Source organism: Hyperolius riggenbachi, chromosome 6 (genome assembly GCF_040937935.1).
Source record: "Hyperolius riggenbachi isolate aHypRig1 chromosome 6, aHypRig1.pri, whole genome shotgun sequence".
Taxonomy (NCBI): Eukaryota; Metazoa; Chordata; class Amphibia; order Anura; family Hyperoliidae; genus Hyperolius; species Hyperolius riggenbachi.
In genome coordinates, this window is record NC_090651.1 from 148,904,881 (window position 1) to 148,932,053 (window position 27,173).

At 43.5% G+C, this 27,173-nt stretch overlaps 1 protein-coding gene across 3 annotated transcripts in view; it reads left to right on the forward strand.

The window, feature by feature from the left end:
• PTPRC (protein tyrosine phosphatase receptor type C) overlaps positions 1–27,173 on the forward strand; it is a 414,848-nt gene that overhangs the window by 32,421 nt on the left and 355,254 nt on the right. Inside the window, exon 1 of one of the 3 annotated variants that reach the window (XM_068240079.1) lies at positions 22,607–22,629. The exons of the other annotated variants lie outside the window; for them this stretch is intronic. The gene's annotated coding sequence lies outside the window, so the exon portion shown is untranslated. Of the gene's footprint in view, positions 1–22,606; positions 22,630–27,173 lie in introns of those variants that run through there. 3 annotated transcript variants of the gene reach the window in all.

The following is a 27,173-nucleotide window of genomic DNA, read 5'->3' on the forward strand; positions in this document are numbered from 1 at the left end:
GCTGCCTACCTGCTGCCACACTCACACTACTCCTCCATTCCTCCTGCTGATGCTGCTGTCTGTCTGTGTTTCCCACTGCCAGGGTACACAGAATTAGCTTCTGCTGCCACTCTGCCACCAGCTATTACGTCAAACAAAAGCTGCTCACATTACTCCTCCATTCCTCCTGCTGCTGCTGCTGTCTGTCTGTGTTTCCCACTGCCAGGGTACACAGATTTACCTTCTGCTGCCACTCTGCCACCAGCTATTACGTCAAACAATAGCTGCACACATAATTACTCCTCCATTCCTCCTGCTGCTGCTGCTGTCTGTCTGTCTGTGTTTCCCACTGCCAGGGTACACAGATTTACCTTCTGCTGCCACTCTGCCACCAGCTATTACGTCAAAAAATAGCTATATCTGTGTAATTGGTTGTAAAAACAAAACAAAAAAAACCAAAAAAAAAAAAAGGTTTAATTTTTCTGAGGTGCCCGGGTTGAAAACTGTGTTGTCCCAGTTGTGTATTGGACACGATGTGGGCTGCACGACCGCTGTCTGGGACCTCCTGTTGTGTTCATTTACGGCCTGGTATCACCGCTAGGTACCAGGGCTATTATGTCACGCTGCCTACCTGCTGCCACACTCACACTACTCCTCCATTCCTCCTGCTGATGCTGCTGTCTGTCTGTGTTTCCCACTGCCAGGGTACACAGAATTAGCTTCTGCTGCCACTCTGCCACCAGCTATTACGTCAAACAATAGCTGCTCACATTACTCCTCCATTCCTCCTGCTGCTGCTGCTGTCTGTCTGTGTTTCCCACTGCCAGGGTACACAGATTTACCTTCTGCTGCCACTCTGCCACCAGCTATTACGTCAAACAATAGCTGCACACATAATTACTCCTCCATTCCTCCTGCTGCTGCTGCTGTCTGTCTGTCTGTGTTTCCCACTGCCAGGGTACACAGATTTACCTTCTGCTGCCACTCTGCCACCAGCTATTACGTCAAAAAATAGCTTTATCTGTGTAATTGGTTGTAAAAACAAAACAAAAAAAACCAAAAAAAAAAAAAAGGTTTAATTTTTCTGAGGGGCCCGGGTTGAAAACTGTGTTGTCCCAGTTGTGTATTGGACACGATGTGGGCTGCACGACCGCTGTCTGGGACCTCCTGTTGTGTTCATTTACGGCCTGGTATCACCGCTAGGTACCAGGGCTATTATGTCACGCTGCCTACCTGCTGCCACACTCACACTACTCCTCCATTCCTCCTGCTGATGCTGCTGTCTGTCTGTGTTTCCCACTGCCAGGGTACACAGAATTAGCTTCTGCTGCCACTCTGCCACCAGCTATTACGTCAAACAATAGCTGCTCACATTACTCCTCCATTCCTCCTGCTGCTGCTGCTGTCTGTCTGTGTTTCCCACTGCCAGGGTACACAGATTTACCTTCTGCTGCCACTCTGCCACCAGCTATTACGTCAAACAATAGCTGCACACATAATTACTCCTCCATTCCTCCTGCTGCTGCTGCTGTCTGTCTGTCTGTGTTTCCCACTGCCAGGGTACACAGATTTACCTTCTGCTGCCACTCTGCCACCAGCTATTATGTCAAAAAATAGCTATATCTGTGTAATTGGTTGTAAAAACAAAACAAAAAAAACCAAAAAAAAAAAAAGGTTTAATTTTTCTGAGGTGCCCGGGTTGAAAACTGTGTTGTCCCAGTTGTGTATTGGACACGATGTGGGCTGCACGACCGCTGTCTGGGACCTCCTGTTGTGTTCATTTACGGCCTGGTATCACCGCTAGGTACCAGGGCTATTATGTCACGCTGCCTACCTGCTGCCACACTCACACTACTCCTCCATTCCTCCTGCTGATGCTGCTGTCTGTCTGTGTTTCCCACTGCCAGGGTACACAGAATTAGCTTCTGCTGCCACTCTGCCACCAGCTATTACGTCAAACAATAGCTGCTCACATTACTCCTCCATTCCTCCTGCTGCTGCTGCTGTCTGTCTGTGTTTCCCACTGCCAGGGTACACAGATTTACCTTCTGCTGCCACTCTGCCACCAGCTATTACGTCAAACAATAGCTGCACACATAATTACTCCTCCATTCCTCCTGCTGCTGCTGCTGTCTGTCTGTCTGTGTTTCCCACTGCCAGGGTACACAGATTTACCTTCTGCTGCCACTCTGCCACCAGCTATTACGTCAAAAAATAGCTATATCTGTGTAATTGGTTGTAAAAACAAAACAAAAAAAACCAAAAAAAAAAAAGGTTTAATTTTTCTGAGGTGCCCGGGTTGAAAACTGTGTTGTCCCAGTTGTGTATTGGACACGATGTGGGCTGCACGACCGCTGTCTGGGACCTCCTGTTGTGTTCATTTACGGCCTGGTATCACCGCTAGGTACCAGGGCTATTATGTCACGCTGCCTACCTGCTGCCACACTCACACTACTCCTCCATTCCTCCTGCTGATGCTGCTGTCTGTCTGTGTTTCCCACTGCCAGGGTACACAGAATTAGCTTCTGCTGCCACTCTGCCACCAGCTATTACGTCAAACAATAGCTGCTCACATTACTCCTCCATTCCTCCTGCTGCTGCTGCTGTCTGTCTGTGTTTCCCACTGCCAGGGTACACAGATTTACCTTCTGCTGCCACTCTGCCACCAGCTATTACGTCAAACAATAGCTGCACACATAATTACTCCTCCATTCCTCCTGCTGCTGCTGCTGTCTGTCTGTCTGTGTTTCCCACTGCCAGGGTACACAGATTTACCTTCTGCTGCCACTCTGCCACCAGCTATTACGTCAAAAAATAGCTATATCTGTGTAATTGGTTGTAAAAACAAAACAAAAAAAAACCAAAAAAAAAAAGGTTTAATTTTTCTGAGGTGCCCGGGTTGAAAACTGTGTTGTCCCAGTTGTGTATTGGACACAATGTGGGCTGCACGACCGCTGTCTGGGACCTCCTGCCTGCTGTGTTTATTTACAGCCCTGGTATCACCGCTAGGTACCAGGGCTATTATGTCACGCTGCCTGCCTCATTGACTGCCTGCTGCCACACACTCATCCTCCTCCTCCTGCTGCTGAATTTACCTCCTGCTGTCTGTGTGTTTCCACTGCCAGGGAGCACATACAATGGCGCTTCCAACATGCGTGCGCCACCAGCTATTTGTTACGCTCAAAAATAGCTGCATTTCTTTAAAAAAAATTTTTTGAAAAGAGAAATAAGTGAAGAAGAAGACGATATTGAAGAAGAAGAAGAAGAAGAAGAAGAAGAAGAAGAAGAAGAAGAAGAAGAAGAAGAAGGAGAAGAAGATGAAGAAGAAGAAGATGAAGAAGATGAAGAAGATGAAGAAGATGAAGATGAAGAAGATGAAGAAGAAGAAGATGAAGATGATGAAGAAGAAGAAGATGAAGCAGATGAAGAAAATGAAGATGAAGAAGATGAAGAAGAAGAAGATGATGAAGAAGAAGAAGAAGATGAAGAAGAAGAAGAAGAAGATGAAGAAGAAGATGAAGAAGATGAAGAAGATGAAGAAGATGAAGAAGATGAAGAAGAAGATGAAGAAGATGAAGAAGATGAAGAAGAAGAAGATGAAGAAGAAGAAGAAGATGAAGAAGATGAAGAAGATGAAGATGAAGAAGATGAAGAAGAAGAAGATGAAGAAGATGAAGAAGATGAAGAAGAAGATGAAGAAGATGAAGAAGAAGATGAAGAAGATGAAGAAGATGAAGAAAAAGAAGATGAAGAAGAAGAAGATGATGATGAAGAAGATGAAGAAGATGAAGAAGAAGAAGAAGACAATATAAAAGAAGAAGAAGATATAGAAGAAGATATAGAAGAAGAAGATATAGAAGAAGAAGATATAGAAGAAGAAGAAGAAGAAGATATAGAAGATAAAGAATAAGAAGAAGAAGTATATACAGTACTGAACAAATTTCTGGACACAACTTCTCTTTTCAACTTTTTTTTTTTTAAAGGAACATCCCCACATAATCACTTGCTGTTGTTACTTGGAAAAAAAGAGGTTTCTTGCATCATTCACCCTCAAAACAAGTGTTGGAAGCTATTTAAGGCCATTTCGAATAGTCAGCTCGAATAATGAGCTCGAATACCGACTCGAATAGTGAGCTCGAATTCCGAGGTCGAATCGAATAGTAAAAATTATTCGACTCGAATATTCGACTGACCTCGAATAATTTACTATTCGAATTCGACCTAACTCGAATTTTGAAAAGGGGTATTTGAGCACCACTGTTAAATACTATGATCGTCGCCAGGGAGAAATATGTTTTTTATTAATTTGAGTTACCATATTTCAGTTCCGCTTTAAAGAGGAGTGAGCGGGACCTGGGATGAGGGGGTGGGGCCTGGGATAGTCCCACCCAAATCGGGACTGTTGTGCCCTGTGTACTCACAGATTCCCGGTAATAGTGCATCAAAGACAATTCCCCTCTGACAGCCCCTCAGTGACAGATTCCCAGTGACAGCCCTTTAGTGACAGATGCCTGGTAGTAACATCCCATCAGTGACAGAGACCCACTTTCTTAGTCATATCCCCAGTGACACCCCCTCAATAGCAGATGCCAGTAACAGCTTTCCAGTGATAGATCCTCAAAAGCACCTTATATTTAAAAGATCCAATGTAACAGGTGGACAGTGCTAGATCCCAATGATTGCCCCTCAGTGACAAATCCCCAGGAATAGACCTCCACTGACTGATCCTCGGGGACAGCAACTAAGTTACAAATTCCCTGTGACAGCCCATCAGTGACACATTACCAGCAAATGCCTATAAGTAACAGATCTGCAGTGAAGGTAGGTGGATAATGGATGGGAGAATGCTGGAGGATTTGGGGCAATAGCACTTCGCTCAAATTGCTACATAAAGGGATCAGAAGAGATAAGTAAGGCTAAGTATACAGAGCACCTACCAGACTAACTACCCACTCCCCTTTTGCTCTTGTACATCATGCAGATTCTACTTAAAGAGACTCCGTAACAAAAATTGCATTCTGTTTTTTATCATCCTACAAGTTCCAAAAGCTATTCTAATGTGTTCTGGCTTACTGCAGCACTTTGTACTATCACAGTCTCTGTAATAAATCAACTTACCTCTCTCTTGTCAGACTTGTCAGCCTGTGTCTGGAAGGCTGCCAAGTTCTTCAGTGTTGCGGTTCTGCTATGAACTCCGCCTTCCAGGCCCCTCTATGCACACTGCCTGTGTGTTATTTAGATTAGAGCAGCTTCTCTCTTCTCTCTTATCTTTTACAAGCTGGATAAATCGTCCTCTGAGCTGGCTGGGCTTTCACATAGTGAGGAATTACAGACAAGGGCAAAGCTGTTTGCAGGAAGAAAAGAGCAGCCTGAAACTTCAGTGCATGAGAGATGCAGGGGGAAAGAAATACACAAATGATCTCTTGAGATTCAAAAGGAAGGCTGTATACAGCCTGCTTGTGTATGGATGTATTTTCTATGTGTGGACATACTGTACATCAACCTACTCCCTGTTTTGGTGGCCATTTTGTTTGTTTATAAACAAACTTTTTAAAACTGTTTTTAACCACTTTGAATGCGGCGGGGAGCGGCGAAATTGTGTCAGAGGGTAATAGGAGATGTCCCCTAACGCACTGGTATGTTTACTTTTGTGCGATTTTAACAATACAGATTCTCTTTAAAGAGAATCTGTACTCTAAAATTCTTACAATAAAAAGCATACCATTCTATTCATTATGTTCTCCTGGGCCCCTCTGTGCTGTTTCTGCCTCTCCCTGCTGCAATCCTGGCTTGTAATTGCCGTTTTTATGCAGTGTTTACAAACAAAAGACAGAGCAAGTGATACGCTGAGAGTAAACTCAGTGTGTGAGTCATACAGAGTGTGCAGGGGGCCTGGAGAGGGTGTGTATAGCTTCTGCCAATGACAAGCAGTGCAACACATTCCACACATTCCAGCCTCAGCCGACAGAGCCGACAGAAGAGAGAAGATTAGATCATATAACAGAGATAACACAGCCACTGTGCAAATAGGAAAGGCTGCAGTTAGACAGAGCACATTAGAACAGGTATAGGAACTTATACGATAGCAGAAATAAGGATGAAAATTTTGTTACAGAGTCTCTTTAAAGAGGAACTTTAACCCAGGATTGAACTTCATCCCAATTAGTAGCTTATACCCAGCAGCACGGTGGCGTAGTGGTCAGCGCTTTCGCCTTGCTGAGTCCCAAGTTCGAATCCCAGCCAGGTCAACATCTGCAAGGAGTTTGTATGTTCTCCCCGTGTCTGCGTGGGTTTCCTCCCACATCCCAAAATCATACAGATAAGTTAATTGGCTTCCCGCTAAATTGGCCCTAGACTACTATACATACACTACACAATACATACATAGACATAAGACTATAGCAGGGATTAGATTGTGAGCCCCCCTGAGGGACAGTTGAGTGACAAGACAATATATACTCTGTACAGCACTGTGTAAGATGTTGGTGCTATATAAATAATAATTATAAAAAAATACTAATTTTCCCACGCAAAATATTTTCCATTTCTCTAATAGATCATTGAGGGGGGTTTGTATTGCAGATGCATGGTCATGAGAATTTTCTGTCTGTGAACCTAGTTGCATTGTGGGAAATAACGACTTTTTCCAACTGCCAAGCAAGCAATATCTCCTTCTGTGCATAGAATTCTCAGTAAATGAACATTCCATACAGATCACTTGGCAGAACTAAAGATGTTGCCACAAATGATACATTTCAGAATGTAAATCAGAGAAAGATTTTACTTTTGGCAAACATGGAATTTTATTCATAATGTTATTTTCTCTACAGTTCCTCATTCATGGTACACATTTTATAGAAAAATCTTATTTTGGATAAGTCCTTTGAAATTGAAACAAAAGATCTTTGCAGCTTGCGGTCATATCTAAACCAGTTACAATCTTATCAATGAAAAATCCGATAATACGATCATTCAGGATCGATTGGGGCCACCAGCTTCTCACTTTTCATACAATACAATCTGATTAATGTGATCAAAAATACAATCGTTCACAAAAAATTATGCCTGTAATGGGTACCTATCTATCTGTCCAACTGAATTGATGCATTGTATATGTATTGTTCAAGTAGGCTTTGTACTACATAGATGTGGTTTGTTTTTTTCCTGACCCAGGAGCCAAACTCATGACCTCATGCTTCACATCATAGGTAGTACCTTTTGATCTGCTCAGCTGTAAAAATAGAATAAAGATTGTACAATTAGATTGCATAGAGTATGGCAAATTTTAAGCTTATATGGAATATTTTCTCTTTGTGTTTCATTACAATTGTATTTACTGATTGAACCTCTATATATACTTGTGCAGCACGGTGACATAGTGGTTAGCGCTCTCGCCTTGCAGCAATGGGTCCCTGGTTCGAATCCCAGCCAGGTCAACATCTGCAAGGAGTTTGTATGTTCTCCTTGTGTCTGTGTGGGTTTCCTCCGGGCACTCAGTTTTCCTCCCACATCCCAAAAACATACAGACATGACTGTGGCTGTCAGACTCCTGCAATGCATTGTGGGACTTGTAGTTCCTTAACAGCTGGAGAGCCAAGTTTGCCCATGCCTGCCCTAGACTATGATACATGCACTACACAATACATACATAGACATATGACCATGATAGGGACTAGACTGTGAGCCCCTCTGAGGGACAGTTAATGACAGCGCTGTACGGTCTGTACAACGCTGTGTAATATGTCAGCACTATATAAATACTTAAATACATAAAAATAAATATACTGTGCTATACTATACCATGGAGCATTAACCACTTGATGACCCAGCCTTTACCCCCCCCCCCCTTAAGGACCAGCGCTGATTTTGCTGATCTGTGCTGGGTGGGCTCTACAGCCCCCAGCATAGATCAAACACCAGGCAGAGTGACCAGATCGCCCCCCTTTTTTCCCCACTAGGGGGATGATGTGCTGGGGGGGTCTGATCGCCTGCGTGTGGCTGGCGGGCGGGGGGGGCACCTCAAAGCCCCCTCCACCGCAGGATTCCCCCTCTCCCTCTCCTCCCTCCCTTCCCCGGAGATCGAAGGCTGCACAGGAACGCATCTGTCCTGTGCGGCCTCTAACAGGCTCCTGCCTGTCATGTGACAGCGATCCCCGGCCGCTGATTGGCCGGGGATCGCTGATCTAGTACAACGCTGCTACTGTTAGCAGCGTTGTACAAATGTAAACAAAGCGGATTATTTCCGCTTGTGTTTACATTTAGCCTGCGAGCCGCGATCGGCGGCCCGTAGGCTATTCACGGAGCCCCCCGCCGTGAATTGACAGGAAGCAGCAGCTCGCGCGAGCGGCTGTTTCCTGATTAATTAGCCTGCAGCCGGCGACGCAGATGTGCGCCGCTGGTCCTGCAGCTGCCACTTTGCCGACACGCGTTATGAGTGCGCGGTCGGCAAGTGGTTAAACATACTGCCCTTGTTTATATGTATACTATTTATTGTACAGTATCATGCAAGACAATGGTGTTGTATAAATCAATAAGAAATTATTAAAATCTAATTGCTATAAAAGCAAGCACAGGAGTAGAGGCCTGTTAACCTACCAGGAAAACAGCTCCATGAGAAGACCTACAACACTGCCAGAGTAAAAGTTATAAGCTCGATTCAGATAATGGCTTGTTGGGATTTAAATCTTGGACCCTAAAGCTGGAAGTCAAGTGGGATAACCACTCACCATATTGCTCACTTATATGTATAGCTTTAGTAAAATGGTTGGACCTCGGACAGAACTACAAGAAATCCAGCAAGCATTCATTTTACCAGTAAACCTACAGATGCCATATTAGGAGCACACAATGTTTCCCCATCTGACTGTGAGCTGGAGCAATAGCTGCACTGAGGGTGATATACAGCAATTCTGAGTAAGTTAATTAAAGCAGTTTTGTAGATGGTGAAATTTCCCCTGCTTATATTGTACTGTGTCCAATATCAGACTGATGACCAACACACACCAGCAGGATGTTGCTGAGAACCCAGTTCATTTCCTTTGAAAGGCTCAGTATTACAGAATTCTATATTTACTTAGATGTGTTATGCATTAAAGGGACTCCGAGCAGTACAGAAACTATGGAAATATGCATATCATTTTAAAGCTCTCTTTCTCCACTTTCCAATGATATATAAACCACTGCCCTACACCTTTTAGTTTTCGCTATTTTCGCGATTGAAATTGCCGCAGCCGCGATTTCAATCGCGAAAATAGAGAAAACTAAAAGGCGTAGGGCGACGACTTAGGTGTCGCCAGAAAGAGGAGAAAGAGAGCTTTAAAATGATATCCATCTTTCCATAGTTACTTGTATTACACAGGACGACACTTTCCCCAGTGTCAGCAGCTCAATTCAGCAGAATGAAGCTGCTGACTTTAGGAAAAAGTCGCCCTGTGTAATCAATGTAACTATGGAAAGATGGATATCATTTTAAAGCTCTCTTTCTCCCCTTTCTGGCTACACTGGCAACTGGCAACAATTTCAATCGCGAAAATAGCGAAAACTAAAAGGTGTAGGGCGGCAGTTTATATATCATTGGAAAGGGGAGAAAGAGAGCTTGATATGCATCTTTCCATAGTTTCTGCACTGCTCGGAGTCCCTTTAATGTGGAAGAGGTATTCAGACTCGTGCATGACGTGTCTAACTATAGGGCATTTTCTGCTTTCTGCTAGCAATAAGTCTACAAGAAGCACTTCCCCTTTCTGATGTCAGGATTAAGTAAAAGGTGTAAAGCTACATTAACATGTTCAGTTTCTGTTGCGCCGAACAATCTTTAACCACTTCCCTACCACAGGTTTTTTCCCATTCCGTACCAGAGAAATTTTCACATCACACTCCTCCCATTCATTTGCCAATAACTTTATTGCCACTTATCATACTGAAATGATCTATGTATTATGTTTTGCGGGGCAAACTAAGCTTTCTTTGGGCAGTACTTGTTGCTAAGAATTATTTTATTCTATATGCATTTTACAGGGAAAAAGAATAAAAACATTTGAAAATAAACATTATTTCTCAGCTTTTAGGGATTAAAATAATAAAAAGGTATTAATGTTTGTATGTAAAAGTGTATAGCGGTGTATTTGGGTGTATTTTACTTTTTGGCCGTAAGATGGCACTATGCTTAGTTCCCGTCTGCTGTTAACAGTAGACAGGATGGAACTAGTGTGTGTAACAGTTTGCTTTCAGTTTCGAATGAGAGGCTGCGTCTCACTGTCACAAGCTCTCATTCATCCAAGGCACTGTGATCGGGTTTGAGAACAGCTGTTTCCCATTCTCCGATCACAGAAGAACGGCATTGCGGTGAAAGAGAACGGGAGCAATGCAAGCTCGTGAATGGTGGTGGTAACTTAACAGTGTATATACAGGAACACCATACTAATACGCTGTTTGACCTTCAAAACTGCCTGAATTCTACGTGGCATTGATTCAACAAGGTGCTGAAAGCATTCTTTAGAAATGTTGGCCCTTAGTGATAGGATAGCATCTTGCAGTTGATGGAGACTTGTGGGATGCACATCCAGGGCATGAAGCTCCCGTTCCATCACATCCCAAAGATGCTCTATTGGGTTGAGATCTGGTGACTGGGGGGGCCATTTTAGTACAGTGAACTCATTGTAATATTCAGGAAACCAATTTAAAATGATTCGAGCTTTGTGACATGGTGCATTATCCTGCTGGAAGTAGCCATCAGAGGATGGGTACTTGGTCATGAAGGGATGGACATGTTCAGAAACCATGTTCAGGTAGCCAGTGGCATTTAAACAATGCCCAATTGGCACTAAGGGGCCTAAAGTGTGCCAAGAAAACATCCCCCCCACCATTACACCACCACCACCACCAGCCTGCACAGTGGTGACAAGGTATGATGGATTCATGATTCTCATTTTGTTTACGCTAAACTCTGACTCTATCAAGACTCATCAGACCAGGCAACATTTTTCCAGTCTTTAACTGTCCAATGTTGGTGAGTTAGTGCAAATAGTAGCCTCTTTTTCCTATTTGTAGTGGAGATGAGTGGTACCCGATGGGGTCTTCTATTGTTGTAGCCCATCCGCCTCAAGGTTGTGCGTGTTGCAGCTTCACAAATGCTTTGCTGCATACTTCGGTTGTAACGAGTGGTTATTTCAGTCAACGTTGCTCTTCTATCAGCTTGAATCAGTTGGCCTATTCTCCTCTGACCTCTAGCATCAACAAGGCATTTTCGCCCACAGGACTTCCGCATACTGCATGTTTTTCCCTCTTCACACCATTCTTTGTAAACCCTAGAAATGGTTGTGCGTAAAAATCCCAGTAACTGAGCAGATTGTGAAATACTCAGACCGGCCGTCTGGCACCAACAACCATGCCACACTAAAAATTGCTTAAATCACCTTTCTTTCCCATTTTGTCATTCAGTTTGGAGTTCAGGAGATTGTCTTGACCGGGACCACACCCCTAAATGCATTGAAGCAACTGCCATGTGATTTGTTAATTGTGTGCATGTGCTGTTCTATGGACAGGGAAGGAAGGACGACATGTGGCAAATGAGCAAGCAGCATCCTGCACTGTGGGGATAAAAGAACTGAACACACGGCTTTCATTTGTTTATAAGTGATTTGCCTCACTAGATTGTGAAACAATGTCACAAGGTAACAGTACGTACATTAGATTCTCAGACGATACAGACCGAAATTATTGTGTTGACTACCTCTACAGAGAATCTAGCATGCAGTCCCAAATGCCCTCTGACAGCTCAGACAGCGATCAGCCCAGGACATTGATTCGGCAAGTCACTGGCCGAGAGCACAGTTCTCGTCATTCACCCCGGCAGCCACCGAATGTCACCTGTTGGCCCTCTGCCCCCTGCATAGCAACAGAACGCATTGCTATCCCATAGACTAGCAATGCGTGTGTACAGTTTCTGCCCAGCAATGTCGCCACCAGGCAACATGCCTCAAACGTGTGTACAAGGCTTTTAAGAGGTACATTGGTTGCTAGGAGACGAGTAGAAAATTGGAAAAGGTACTGGACACTGAAAAAAGAAAAACATTCAACGAATGAAAAGAGGGTGCTTACCACTTAAAATGAATGCTTGGGATGTGAATAATTTGAAAATTATAAACATATTTTACATGATCATCTCATAAGATGAGTACAGTATCTTCATTTGTATTTGTTTCATTCTTTTGATCCCTTTGCTAGTGTTGCACATCTCTTCCTGTCGGTAGAGTATTCTCTGACCTTTACTAATCCTAACTTGAGACACCCTTGACCCATCTGTTGCACACATACTTGTCCACTGGAAAAGAGCCAGTAATCCCACTGCTGCTTTCCTTGTCTTCATCTGGGGAGAATTTTTCTCTCTCTTCTTCCTATGGCGACAGCTTAGGGATAGATCTCTCCAGCAAGAACGGGACACAGGCAGAAAATAGGGCATTTTTTGTTTGACTCTGTGTATTATTAGTGTTATTGTTCCTCTTTACCTTTCTCTGTGACCTATTACCTTCTGGTACAATAGTAGCAGATCATTTCTTTGAAGGTTTTTCTCAGCTCTTGGTTCCACAGAGCATAAATGAATGGATCAATAAGTGATCACTTTGTCACAAATAACTGGTCACTTTGCCTAACAAATAACGATCACAATAATTTGTCACACTGCCTGTGTTTTGGAGGTAACTCAGGCCCACTGCCTTTGTGCCACACTACCACATTACAGTTGGACTACCCACATCTGGTTATGGCCACGCCCATTTTTCACAGCAGTGCAAAGCGTGACGGACTATTTCCTTTCAGTGGTGCCCCGGATCTTTCAGGATCCTTGTAATGTACGTGTTGGAAGATGCGTCTGAGGGAGCAGACATTCTTGGGTTAACTGCTGTCTAATCATGTGTATTTTTATAGTGTGAATATATATATATATATATATATATATATATATATATATACATATATATATATATATATATATTTTTTTTTTTTTTTTAACACATTCTATGCTCATGCATGGAGGAAAAAGTTGTGCATGAGTGGTTTGTGCTACTGCGCAGCTGAGGCACGCATTTCATCCTTTGTGTGTTTATACAAAAATATGTATGTTGTAAATGTATTCTTTTTTTTTATTATGACAGCACTTATAGATACTCTTTTGCCACGGGGTAGCAGGGGTGGCACAAGGGGACAGAAAGAGACACAGGGGGACAGAGGGTGGCACAGAGGAAGACAGAAGGAGGCACAGGGGGACAGAGAGATACATGGGGCAGAAGGAGGCACAAAGGAAAGAAGGAGGCATAGGGAGACAAGGTTGGCACAGGGTGACACAGTGAAGGCTGCCTGCAACTTACACTATCTGGACCTTTTTATGCAAATAATTATCTGAATTTACATCTTATCATTGTCAGTGGATGAGATGTATTTTTACAGAAGAGCGTGTTTCACAGAACATGAAAATACATAAGGGAAGCTAGCACTTCCTGTGAATTAAGAAATAGAGAAGTGTACTTTCCGCACATCATGTCTAATTTCTACACCTCTCCCCTCTGGTGAATCATTTAGAAACTCAGCCCTCTCTCCATCATACCAAGTACTTCAGCTGCAGTGACAGCTTCCATAACGAAGTGTTTCTTTAATCTGATAGATTGCTGTGGTGTTTTGTGTACCAAATAATCCATATGCACTTGTATGATCAAAACTGGTCCTTTATATCATTGTTATGTTTGTTTAATATTAACACTTGGAAATAAGAAATGCATCAATTTAAAGCATGGGAATACAGTTCAGAATCAATTAAACACATTTTTAGGAGAAAAATACATATATTTACATATATCTATCTGTACATGAGTCCTGAAAGAGTGACAAATAAGGAAGAAAGAGGGACAAAGGGATTTGGTTCCTAAATAAGGACTGTCCCTCCCAGTGGTGTAGCTAAGGAGCTGTGGGCCCTGATGCAAGTTTTACAATGGGCCCCCCCAAGCACTCTATACATAACAATTGAAACGGCGCACCAAAACCTGCCAATGGCAACTACAGTGTCAGAACGTCAGCCTTTAAAGTACACCTGTAAGCACTATAGACTTACATACTGAGATACATATACATATGTAATATTGTTACAGACTTTTAAAATTCGCAGATAACATCATATATCATCTGTCCATGACTTGTGCTATGCTTACTTTATTTTTATTGTTATAATGTGGTTAGTAATGTATTGGTCTTGATCAGAGCTGGGACAAGGTCCTCCAGCACCCAAGGCTGAGACACCAAAGTGCGCCCCTCCATCCCTCCCACTCCAGCTGTCACACACTGATTGTTATTAGACTAAGAGGGCCACAGGGCCCACAACCTCCCCAACACCTTAATATCTAGTTATCTGGCTTGCAGTCACTGCTATGTATCCCCTTTTCTTATTTATTTCTGCTTCAAACACAATTAGGAATGACAGCTGAATGAATTGTGCGCCCCCTCCTACTCTGCGCCCTGAGGCTGGAGCCTCTCCAGCCTATGCCTCGGCCCGGCCCTGGTCTTGATGTTTATGACTGATATGTTATATATGTGCTACAATAAAAAGATTTAAAAACAAACAAAGTAAACCTGTAAGGGCTCTTTCACACTAGAGGCTGCGGTAGAAAAGGCTGAAAGTCAGCCTTTTGCTTAACGCCAATACATAGCGTTTTCAAAGCGTTTTCAAAGCGTTTTGAAAGAGTTTTACAGCCCATATGAAAACGTCCTTTTTTTTTTCTTCTATAGAAATAAGTGAACAAGATAGCTGTAAAACGCTTTGAAAAGGCTTTGAAAAGGCTTTGAAAAGGCTGAAGTTGGCGTTTTCCATTGACTATCATTGAAACGCCAACAGCCAACTTTGGCTGTAAACAGCCCTGAAAAAGCTCCTGGGAGCGTTGAAACGCAACGCTCCAAAACGCCGAGTTAGATGTGAAAGGTAAAATGAAAGTCTATGGACTTTCTTTTACCTAGCAAAACGCCAACTTCGGCCGTGGCGTTAAAACGCCGAAAAATCCCTCTGGTGTGAAAGGGCCCTAAGAGAATAAAGTGCCCCTGGAAGGTACTTACCTCGGGAGGGGGAAGCCTCTGGATCCTGAGGAGGCTTCCCTTGTCCTCCACAGCAGAGGGGATCCAGCGCTGGGATCCCACCCAAAGATCACCTTGTTGGCGTTTGTCAATGTTCACGCAGGCACAGTAGAGGCTCTCCACTTGGGTTCCAGTGGAAATGGCCAAGCCTGATTGAGTCCGCTCTACTCCGCAGGTGTGAGCCATCTGAGCCTGTGCAGTAGAGAGGACTTGATTGGGCTTGGCTATTGCCACAGGGAACCGCTACTGTGCCTGCGCCTGTAGGCAGATATAAATGTTGTTGTCGGCCTCTGGTCAGTGCTGGATCCGGCTGGTGGAGGGAGATGGGGAAGCCGCATTAGGATCCAGAAGCTTCCCCTCCCGAGATAAGTACCCCCCAGGGGCACTTTTTTCCTTACAGGTTTACTTTAAAGCAAACATGTAGTAAAAAGTACCAAAGTAATGGAAATCCTCTGGATGCTCTGTAAAAAGAGTAGGGATCCGTTAGCAGCCTTCCAGCTCCGATCATGGCTGGCAGGCTGCTAACGGATCCCTGCTCTGTTTACTTGCAGGGAACAGCCGTGCATGCGCGCATTTGTTCACTGCTAATTCCTGCCCACCGCTCTTGATGCCAGTCGGCATTAGGTGGACCTGGGGAGCCACTCTGTGACTGCCCATCAGTGTTAGGCTGTTGCAGAGGAGTTAAATGCACCAACAGTGCAATCCATATGAAATTCAGTAAAAACTTTGAGATGCCCACTGTCTAGTCAGATACTGTTTGGCAATGTAACAAAAACTGACATATAAACAGTACAGTGCTGCGATCTAGTGCAGCGCTGTACATGCTACAGCCCTGTCATTTAGCTGTCTCTCTGATTGGCTCACAATCTAATCCCTCTCATAGGCTGATGTACGGAGTGCAATCTAGGGCCACTTTAGGGGGGAGAGAGAGGGGAAAATTTAAAATTACATGGGAAAAAAAAATCACAGCAGCAATCATAGACCACCAAAAAATTCCTCCATTAGTGGCAAGAAAAGGAGGTAAAATTCATTTTGGTGGTAAGTTGTATGGCTGAGCAAAAAATCGTTAAAGCTGCGCAGTGCTGAATTGTAAATATTCGCCTGGTCACTAGGGAGGTATAAACCTCTGGTCCTCAAGAGGTTAAGGTGTTTTTTATTTGATCGGGTCCCTGTTGCACAGGACCTGCAATGTGAGTGCTTGTTTATACTTCCATGCGTGAAGTTTTGTGAAAAAATGCTATTTGGTTGATATTCCTGTGTACTAATCAGTGCTTTACAAACTTCATTCTCGCAATGGCCACCTTGTTTTGTGAGCACTGGTGGTTGCAGGAGAATGCCTGGCCGTATTTGTACCATATCTACCAAATGTTCCTTTTTCTTTGATAACTAAATCTATCCGTCCCTCTTTCTTCCTCAATTGTCCCTCTTTCAGGACTGATGTACAGATCTATGTAAATCTATGTTTTTTTTTTTTTTTTACTTAAAAATGTGTTTAAAACCACTTAATGACAACAGGACGTATATGTACGTCCAGTGTATTTGTGGAAACTGCACCACTAATTTTTAACTAAATGAGGCACATGTGGCATCATTTTAACCATGACTAGTTGTAGTAGAATACATTTTGGTGTGTCTTGAAGCTTGGACCCATGTTAGATAAAAAATAGATGGGGACAAACTCAATCCAACATAAAAAAAAAGTCATTTTCAAAATTATGATCAAACTTGGGAAAGTTTTAGCAAAACTACAAGAGACATATGTGGTAACCATGATCAGTAGTAGAATATAGTTTAGAGAGTTTTAGGGTTGAGGCACATGTCTTTTGTATTCTTTTTCATCACAAACTGAATCAAAAGCAATTACATTTTCGCATATTCTTTACCAAAATAAAAGACTTGTAAAATGAAAACAAAATGACAGAATATAAAAGAAAAAACATATATTGTTACCTTAGGAACTTTTTAAAATATGTATGCCATGATTAAATAAATTACTATTATTTTTGCAAATAAGGTCTTGTAATCATCAATAGTGTACAATGAGAAAGCAAAAAGAAAAAAAAAAAACAGAAAAAAGACACCTCTATTTCCAGATACGATATTGTCACCATACATTGTACTAGAAACATAATCTAAGGCTGCTTTCACAGTAAGACGTTACAGGCGCACGTTAGTGCAGCCTGTAACGCAGCCCAACTCACAGTAATGTAAAATCAATGGGCTGTTCACAGTGCCCACTTTGCATTACATTGTAACGTTGCACGTTCAAATAAAGTGCAGCATGCTATGCGCTCTACGCGGTTTTAGCCGCGTTAGACTGTGTGCAAATGCTCAGTTATGTTGTTGTTTTTTTAATTTTTAGGCCGGAGAGGAGGCGGGGAGAGTCCGCTATTGTAGCCAGCCACATGGCTACTTAATATTCACTGCACTGCAGTGTTTACTTCCTGGAGCGGCCACTGATTGGCTGGCGGGACCACGTGATGCGGAGTGCTCCGATCACGTGGTCTCCGCAGCGCATAGGACACAAAAGGCGCACCAAGAGCTGCTTAACGCAGCTCTAGGTAGCGTCCGCCTCCAACACCACCAGGCGTTGCGTTAGGGGCACGTTATGCAACCTATAACGTCCCCTAAAACGCACCATCCTGGTGGGAAAGAGGCCTAAATGTTGTAATAACCAGGATGGATAAGCAAATACAATTTGTGAGTTTAACTTATATTTTGCACTGAACTCGATGGACGTATGTCTTTTTTCAACCCAAGTAAATGGGTTTTTAAAATGCATAGAAAATAAAAATGATCACACACTAAAATTAATTTGTCCTGAAAAAAAGCAGTATATAAAGATTATTTAGGTGTAATAAGTAGTAATAAAATTATTGGCGAATAAATGGGAGCAGTGCTGAAATGTGAAAATTGCTCTCTTTCTGAAGTGGGTAACCACTTCACCACTAAGGGTTTTTTTCTCCCTTTTGGGCCAGAGTAATTTTCACCTTTCTGCTTTACTTCCATTCATTCGCCAATAACTTTATCACTACTTATCACACCAAAATGATCTATTTCTTGTTTTTTTTTGCCACCAATTAGGCTTTCTTTGGTGGTACATGTTGCGAGAATTATTTTATTCTAAATTAATTTTAACAGTAATAATAATAAAATTCATTATTTCCCAGTTTTCAGCCAATAAAGTTTGAAAATAAAATGTGCTACTGTAGATAAAATCCACACATTTAGTTTGCCCATTTTTCCCAGTTATTATGTTTAACCTCTTGAGGATCACAGGTTTACACCCCCCTAGTGACCAGGCTTTTTTTTACAATTCAGCACACTGCAGCTTTAACAGTTCGCTGCACAGCCATACAACTTAGAACACAAATGAATCTTGCCTCCTTTTCTTGCCACCAACAGAGCTTTCTGTTTGTGGCATCTGGTTGCTGCTGCGATTTGTATTTTTTTAAAATTAATTTTGTTATTCTATTTTTTTTTTCATAAAACCGTCTTTTTTTTTCATCCCACATTCCCTCCCTCCCTCAAGATCTAATCAGTGCTGATCACTTCTCATAGGCATCAGCCTATGAGATGGATCAGTTTGTCAGCCACTTGAGGGGACACCTCAGTGACAGAGCTGTTCCCAGTACAGCGCTTTACTAGATCGCAGCGCTGTACTAAAGAAAAACTGCTTTTTTCCCCTATAACAGTCTGCTAGCCGTGATCCCGGGCTGGCAGGTTAATCACGAAGCTCCGCGTCTCGGCAGGGAATGATCATGCATGCACATGCGCGTTTCCTGATAATCTTTGCTCCAGGGGTTGATGCCAATCGCCATTAGCCGGTCCTGGGGGTGGCACTCTGCAGCCGCCATTTTGCGTGAGGCAGTCGCAAAGTGGTTAAATTATGTCTTTAATACAATGTATGCTGATGACAATATTTATATTTGGAAATAAAGGTGTATTTTGCGTCCGTCACTACAAGACCTTATTTGTAAAAATAACAGTAATATACCCTCATGACATACATATTAAAAAAGTTGAGTGCCTAAGGTAATTATTTATGTATTTTTTTTAAATACCACTTTTTTCATATACAAATATTTTATTTTGGTACCTATGGGTGAGTGGGGGAGTTAAGTGGTTAATTTTAATGTGGGATTGATGTATTTGTATTTAATATAATGTATCAGGGTGTATCTTTACTATTTGGCCACTAGATGCCCTCCCTCAATTTATTCCTGTGTACTGTGAACAGTACAAAGGAAATAGTGTGCGTGATTTCACTTTTGTTTTATCAATAATCACGGCATCTCATTGATCACAGGCACTTAGATCAGTGAATTCGGAACTGTGTTCCTATTCACTGATCTGTGTACTAATGGGCGGCGGCAAGAACGCACATGGGAGTGCGCACAGGCACGTGTGTCAGGCGATCATGGCGGCAGATGCATATCTATGCCCCTATGCAAGGACTGAAGTCCTGCTGGGTGTAGATATACTGCCGCAGATGGCATGAGTGATTAATATATACTGTAGTCTAAATGTTATTTGTTTCATTTAAATTGATATATTTCTTATTTTAAATGTTAAAATGAAGGAGAACTAATGATAGAGTACATTTGAAATCGGCGCCGGTAGACTTGGGCGCAGGATACTGTGGTATATGGCTGATCCTGCTTCTGCACAAGTCCGGGCCGATTTAATTACTATTCCCCCTCCAGGCCGCCATGGATAGTGGGGGAATGAAATAATTCGGCTTCCAGCGATTGCTGGAGGCCGAATTATTATGTTTTTAAGCAACCTCGGCTCCGTCTGCTGACGGCTCCGACGTTACTCACTGAGCGCTGCAATAGGAGTGATTTCTATTGTAGTCTATGGAGGCGCCGGCTGCGCCCAAATCTAGCAGGGATGAAAAGCACTGCTCTGCTAATGATAATAGACAGGATTAGTGTGGTCTGAATCTAAAAACATTGACTTTTGCTTCTGAATTCTTTCTGGTAAAAGGGTGTGGCGGGGCATAATTAGGGGGGTGTCGGGGGGTGTCTTAAAGTGTCCCTCTTTCTTATCTAATAAAGTTGGGAGGTATGTTTATACTGCATAGAGAAGAATAGCTTGTTGTGGCTAGCGCTGAGTTTCTTGGAATATATTTCTTGTCTATTTGTGGAATAGTTCATCTTGGCTGCAGCATCATTTTCAACATATATGGGGAAGCACTTCTACATTTATCCTTACTACTTGAGGAATGGAAAGATTCTGGATGAGAGATGGAAGAGAAAAGGAGAGAGGGATGGGTGCTGGTGACATAGAAGGCAGCATCATCACAGACCTGACATTGGGCTCAATTCACAAAGGTACTTCCTCCTGTGTGATCTCCTTTTCACCCAGGGAAGCAATGCTCTGGCCTGTTATCTAATCCTAATGATAAAGCTTATTGCTGTTATCTCCAAGCCCCCACAAGACAGCAGCTTCAGTTTCTAAAATAACAAGCTTCAGGGAAGGAAGAAGGAAAGAGGGATAGAGAGGGAGAGAGAGAAAGAAAGATGGTCACTTACTTCGGAGCAGGGGGCAGCTGCTATGGCACCCTGGAGCAGAGGGGGACCAGGTGGTAGTTAATGTATTCACTATTAACTTTCTTGTGTTCCTCCACACTATGACTTTGTCTCAGGGCCCATGAACTATATGCAATGTTAATTGCATGAGAATGTAAATTGCTGATTCACTCAGATCCGTAGGGTAGGGGCAGGTGGCATTGCTTAAGACATATGAGGGTCCCATGAAAGTTTTGCTATGGAGCCCCATGATCTCTACAGGGGCAAATCCAGGATTTCCAAGGGGGGGGGGGGATTCCTGAAAGCCGCGTGTGGGCGTGGCCAAAACATGGTGTGGGTGGAGCCAAATACTAGCAGTTTCTAGGCTAAATTGCACCCAGGGTGGGGGCGTAAAATGCGCCCCTAATGTGGAGACAGGTATAGGTGCCCGCAGTATAGGTAGCCAGCTATAGGTTCCCCTCCCAGTATAGGTAGCCCATATAGTTGCCCCCAGTATAGGTTACATAGGTATATGTCCCCAGTATAAGTTAGATAGGTATATGTCCCCCAGTATAGATTAGATAGGTATATGCCCCAGTATAAGTTAGTTAGGCGGGGGGAGCGGGGAGAGCTGCGGAGAGAGAGGAGTTTCCACTTACCTTCCTTAATCCTGCACGCAGCTTCTATCTTCAGCCTCTCCCGGCGCGCGTCGCATCGGTAAGAGCTCCCCCTGTGATGACATGCGGTACGTCATCACAGGGGGCACTGTTACCATAGCGACAGACGCCGGCGGCCGGGACAGGAAGTACATAGAGGCTGCGCAGGATCCAGGCACTGTAAGTGGAATTTTTCTCTCTCCCCGCAGCGTGAGGCCCGTATGCCCGCCGCCACCCGCCAGCAGCAAGCGAGGCCCCCCGCAGCATAAGGCCTGCTCATGAGACCCTTGCCGCACACACCCCACTTCCGGTCTCGGTGCAGGGGGTATTCCAGACACCCGGAACACCCCCCTCCGTGCGCCAGTGCTCTAACTACGCTACTGCTCCAGAGTGGGTGAGAGTATCATGTACAGAAGTGCTCTGCTGCTCAGCCCCTCCTCCCAGTGTCAGAGTGGAGAGGAGAGGATGGGAACTCTGTGTGTAGCGCATGCAGGAGCCAGAGAGAATGACTGGACTACCAGTCCAGCATACAAGTGTGTGAGCCTGAAAAGTTTTTTCCAGTACATGGGTCTTGGTTCTAAACACAGCCTTAGCAGCAGGAGACAGGGTCCTGCATAGTTGTTTATGAGGTAATTCTAGCCATATACTATGCAGTGAGGCAAAAACGTGATATATACCTGATCAGAAATTTATTGCGAAGTAGCAAATACTTTACCAGTTGTAACACTTGTTTTTAATCAGATTTCAGATCCCAAAAATATTGTGCAGGGTATGATAACCTTAAGACATTATTGCATTAACACAAAAAGACTAAAAATCTAATAAATTAAATTAGTGGGCTTGAAGTTTAAGCAGAAAATGTCAGTATTAATAAATGTAATTACTATTTTGATTTAAAAAGTGCTTCTATAATAAATAAAAATGTTACTCCCCACTTCCCAAGCTTTGCCTGCTTCTACTGCTTATAATTATCTAAGGGAAAAGGAGAAGGCTTGGGAGACAATGAGCAGGAGCACTGTGAGTGTCTCACATCATTAGGAACTGCATTCAGAATACAGAAAATTTGGAAGATTGAGTTTTGTGTATCCTGTCTAGCAGATTGCATTGACATAAATAGTGCAGCAAGGCACACTCATGAATCAGGGTACAAATATTCAGCCAACAAATGTGAGTACATATTTTATTAAACATTGCAAATTTAAAGTAAGTTGTTAAACTCTGACAACAGAAATGAGTAATACGGGCATTTCTTGCTTCACCATGGGGTTTTGACTCTTACTCTGTATCCATAGCAACCTTTATGGGTTTGGAAAGGAAAGGAGGGAGAGAGAGGAATGGGAGGACCAGGTGAAATCAGGTGTTCAGTGTGTACAGTAAGAGAATAAAGAAAAAATATATATAAACATCACAAAACAATTAATCCATTTGCATACATTTGAAAAAGTTGCGCGCTAGTCTAAGTTAACCCCCCCTGGTAAATAACAATTTATTTGTGGAAGTAGACTATCGGTTAATTTACCAATATTCTACAACCTGATTTACATCAAATATTTTCCAGTATTTCACTATGACCTAGCCTCTTCCTACTCTCACACAGAACCCTCCCCCCTGGGCAACTAATAACCCTCTCCCAGGCAACTAATCCATTTATTAAAGCTTAAAGCTTTATACCAATAAAATAATTATACAACAAATCTTAAGTTAAAATACACTTATTGATTATAAACTTTGATGTTAAAAGCAAATGTGAATACATAAGCCTCCTATTCCAAACATATACATGTACAGTATATATCCTATATTTCCCATGATGCACCAGTAGAAAATGGATTGCCCTGGAGGTGTTCACAAAGAGGACAATATACTATACATATGAACATACATAAGGGCCAAAATACATAATATACAAGAAATGGAACTATATCCTACTGTGGTCTGATCTGAAGTTTTGAGCAAGGTCCCCTTTTTAGCAGAAGTGAGTGTTGGGTAATATGAATGTCACATGAGTCTGCATGTAGGCTACAGAAAATATAAACAAATTACGTGTCTACAGTATAGGCACAGGAGGCACATTCACCATGTAAATCTTATATGAAATGATTACCCTATTTTTCGGACCATAAGACGCTCCGGACCATAAGACGCACCTAGGTTTAGAAGACTAAAAACAGGGAAAAAATTACTAAACCTGGGGCATCCATGGTACAGGGGCATCTTGTGGATATTCTCCCCTCCCCAATTTATGTGTCCCCTTTGTACCTGTAGTGCCTCTTTTTTGATCTCCACTGTCCCTGTGTGGTCCTCTGTCCCCCTGTATCCTCATCCATGCTCCTTGTGTCCTCTTAAATGCCCCTTATGTCCTCTTAGGTGCCCCCTGTGTCCTCTAAAGTGTCCCCTGTGTCCTCCAAAGTGCCATCCCCTGGGTGATCCAAAGTGCCCCCCTGGGTCCTCCAAAGTGCCCCGTGGGTCCTCCAAAGTGCCCCTCGGGTCCTCCAAAGTGCCCCTCGGGTCCTCCAAAGTGCCCCTCGGGTCCTCCAAAGTGCCCCTTGTGTCTTTCAAAGTGCCCCCCGGGTCCTCCAAAGTGCCCCCCTGGGTGATCCAAACTCCAAAAGTGCCCCCCGGGTCCTCCGAAGTGCCCCCCTGAGTGATCCAAAGTGCCCCCTGGGTCTTCCAAAGTGCCCCCCCCCCTGGGTGCTCCAAAGTGCCCCCCTCCTCTAAAATGCCCGGTGTTCTTGTGCACCCTGTACTTATCTGTCCCCTGTGACAACCTGTCTGCCTAAAGCTTGTGTGTGGCGTGCATGCTGGTAATGCACAGTGTGTGTCCCCTGAGGCTGCCACGACCCTCCATACATTGTTTCCGGCCGCCCCCGTCCTCCTCTGCCCCTCCTCTGCCTCCCTTCCCTGGCTCTCTAATGTGGGGATATGCGGGGAGTGTGTAGGCTGCTGCGGCTTACCGAGTGATTATCCCGCTGAACATCGGTAAATCCGCCGCGCTAACAGCACAGTGTGTGTCCCCTGAGACTGCCGCGACCCTCCATACATTGTTTCCGCCCGCCCCCCATCCTCCTCTGCTTCCCTTCCCTGGCTCTCTAATCAGGGGATATGCGGGGAGTGTGTAGGCTGCTGCTGCGGCTTACCGAGTGATTATCGCACTTAACATCGGTAAATCCGCCGCGCTAACAGCCGCTGGGTGGTCCGTGCACATTGCCGTAGCCTCTCTGCCTTCACTTCCGCTTACATCACCAATCCATGATTCACTAAACCATGATAACTGATATCACGGTCGCGCTAGCGTTTTGTGTGCGTTATAACGCGTGTAACGTTTTTTTGTGCGGAATCAGTTATCACGGTTTAGTGAATCAAGCCCTTAGAGCTACAAAGTACGCAGCAAGCTCATGGTGAACCAGAACTCCTAGGAGTGTGTAAGGGGTTACAATGGACCAAAAAGCCTTCTAGCTAAAATGCTATGGAAAACAAAAGTTTGCCTTCCTAAAACATAAAGTATTTTCAATTAAGGTTGGAGTGAGTTCTGAGATGTCTCCCACTGCATCACTGCTGAACATGCAAATCATGTAAATCATTTTCACAATATTCAGATTATTTATTATAAGCCACTAGTTGCATTTCCACTGGTTGCATTTTTGTAATCATAAAGTATGACATGTGAATGACATGAATGTAAGGATGTGTTATTGTTTTTGTCAATGAAATGAGAGGCCACCTGTACACTAGATTTTCAGCCAAAGTGATCATGAATGATGAATGTTGGTGATGAAAATCTAGACGGTGTACATAGCTTAAGAATGTTTTTGATAACATAGAGAACAAAAGGAACAGCCGGCACCATCCAATATGCTCTTTTACTTTATTGACAGACCGTCATAGTATACAAAGTGCGACGTTTCGGAGCGATGTAGTGCCCCTTTCTCAAGCCTTGACAGTCTCAAAATGCATTACTTCACATGTTACTTATATAGTACATAATTTTTTCAAACTAACCAATCAGAAGTCTCATGAATCTAAGAGACCAATCCCTGTCCGCTACAGCACCAGCGGACCTGATAGGAAACCTCATCTAAATATAGCTGACCAATGGACATCGCTACACTCACCACCATTATGCCATCAAGTCTCCATACGCCATGATGGAACAGCCTCTCCCGACGTCAGAGCCGATAACCACACCCATCGAAGTCACGGACCAGATGGGGAACTATGCGAACGTGGGCGGAAAAGCAACGTCAGAGCGTTGCCAGGGAGACGGAGTGGAGGCGTACGCGGAAGTACGTACGCCTCCCAAACAGCAGGACAACGTCACTGCCTGAAGCCAGCCGGTCACGTGGGTGTAGCCCACCAATCGGCTGGCCTTCCGTCTCCCTGTATGGAAAAAACACAGCCGTAGCTGCGTTACCATGGAGATGGACACGCAGAGGCTGATGGTGTATGAGCATGATGGCACAATGTAACATACTGAGAGACAACCAAGTTGGTTGCGAATTTTCGCCCAAGTCATTTTGGCATTGAAAATCCCGTTTTCGATTTCGGTGAATTTTCGAGAAAATCTTCAGAAATATTCACGTTTTCGACCAGCATCGAAAATTGAAGAAACTTTGCTGTATGCGTACGCTTATGCCCTTATGCGGAAAAATGTCTGCAATAATCTTCAATAATCTGCAAAAACCGTCGCTGTATGCGGACGCTTAAGCCCTTATGCAGAAAAATGTCCGCAATAATCCGCTAATGTATGCGTGGCGAACCTTCGCATAGCGGTACTACGACTACGCGGAAATACGTACCCGATGAACTACGAATTTAACGCGAAAATAACAGGCATTATGCAAAAATTAACGTGAAAATATTCGATCAAAAATTCGCCTGTCGAAACGAAATTAGGCGAAAATTCATCTAAAAGAATTTTTGCATTTTCGCTCATCACTGCATTACACACAGAAATGCAATTTAAAAAATAAATAAATAAAAAAAACAGCCGACTGATGTACCAGCCCTCAAAAAGGCTATTTGGGATGCTTTCACAGCAAGTAAGTCAATGAGGACCAAGAACACAGGCCTAGCTAACGCTGTCCCTATCTCCAGCAGCTCTCTCCCTGCTCTCACTCACACAACAGCCTCAGAATGAGCATAAGATGGCTGCCGTGCTAGCTTTTTTATAGGGGGCAGGCGGGGGGGGGGTCCAGGAGGGAGGGTATGATGATTGGCTGCCATGTGTCTGCTGACTGTGAGGTAAGGGGTCAAATTTGGCTCCATGATGATGTATATGGGGGTGGGTCGAACACACCATGTATTCGCCTGCGGACGCGAACATGCGTTATTTGGCGAACAGTTCGGGCAATCTCTAATGACAAATACGCTTTTCTGTCCACCTGCATCTACACCTGGCAAGGTTAACCACTTGAGGACTGCAGCGTTAACCCCCACTAAAGACCAGGCCATTTGTAGTTAAATAGGCCACTGCAGCTTTGAGGCCAAGCTGCAGGGCCGCACCACACAGCACACAATTGATTCACCTTGCCAACAGTAAAGGTGCTGGCATCACTGAGGAATTTAAGAATTTATATGCAAGCGAGGTAGGATTTTACAGTGAGCTGACATTGACTTAATAGTTTATAAATAAATAAGGAAAAATAAACCGTTTTATTCATTAAGTTATATCTAATATAGGTCCTCTTTAATTCACCCTATTGATATCTAGGCAATAGCTTATACTGCATTTATCATGTCCATGCTCTATGCAGACTGCAAGAAACTGTAACCGTACAATATAATCTACTCTCTTTGAAGATTTTAACTTTATATTTGAATGATGTGAACAACTGGTCTTTTTAAGTGTGTTTTTCCATTTCTATGTTTGTATCCTCCCCTATCTGCTGCTTTTAGTTTATGGCAGTGTTTATGACAA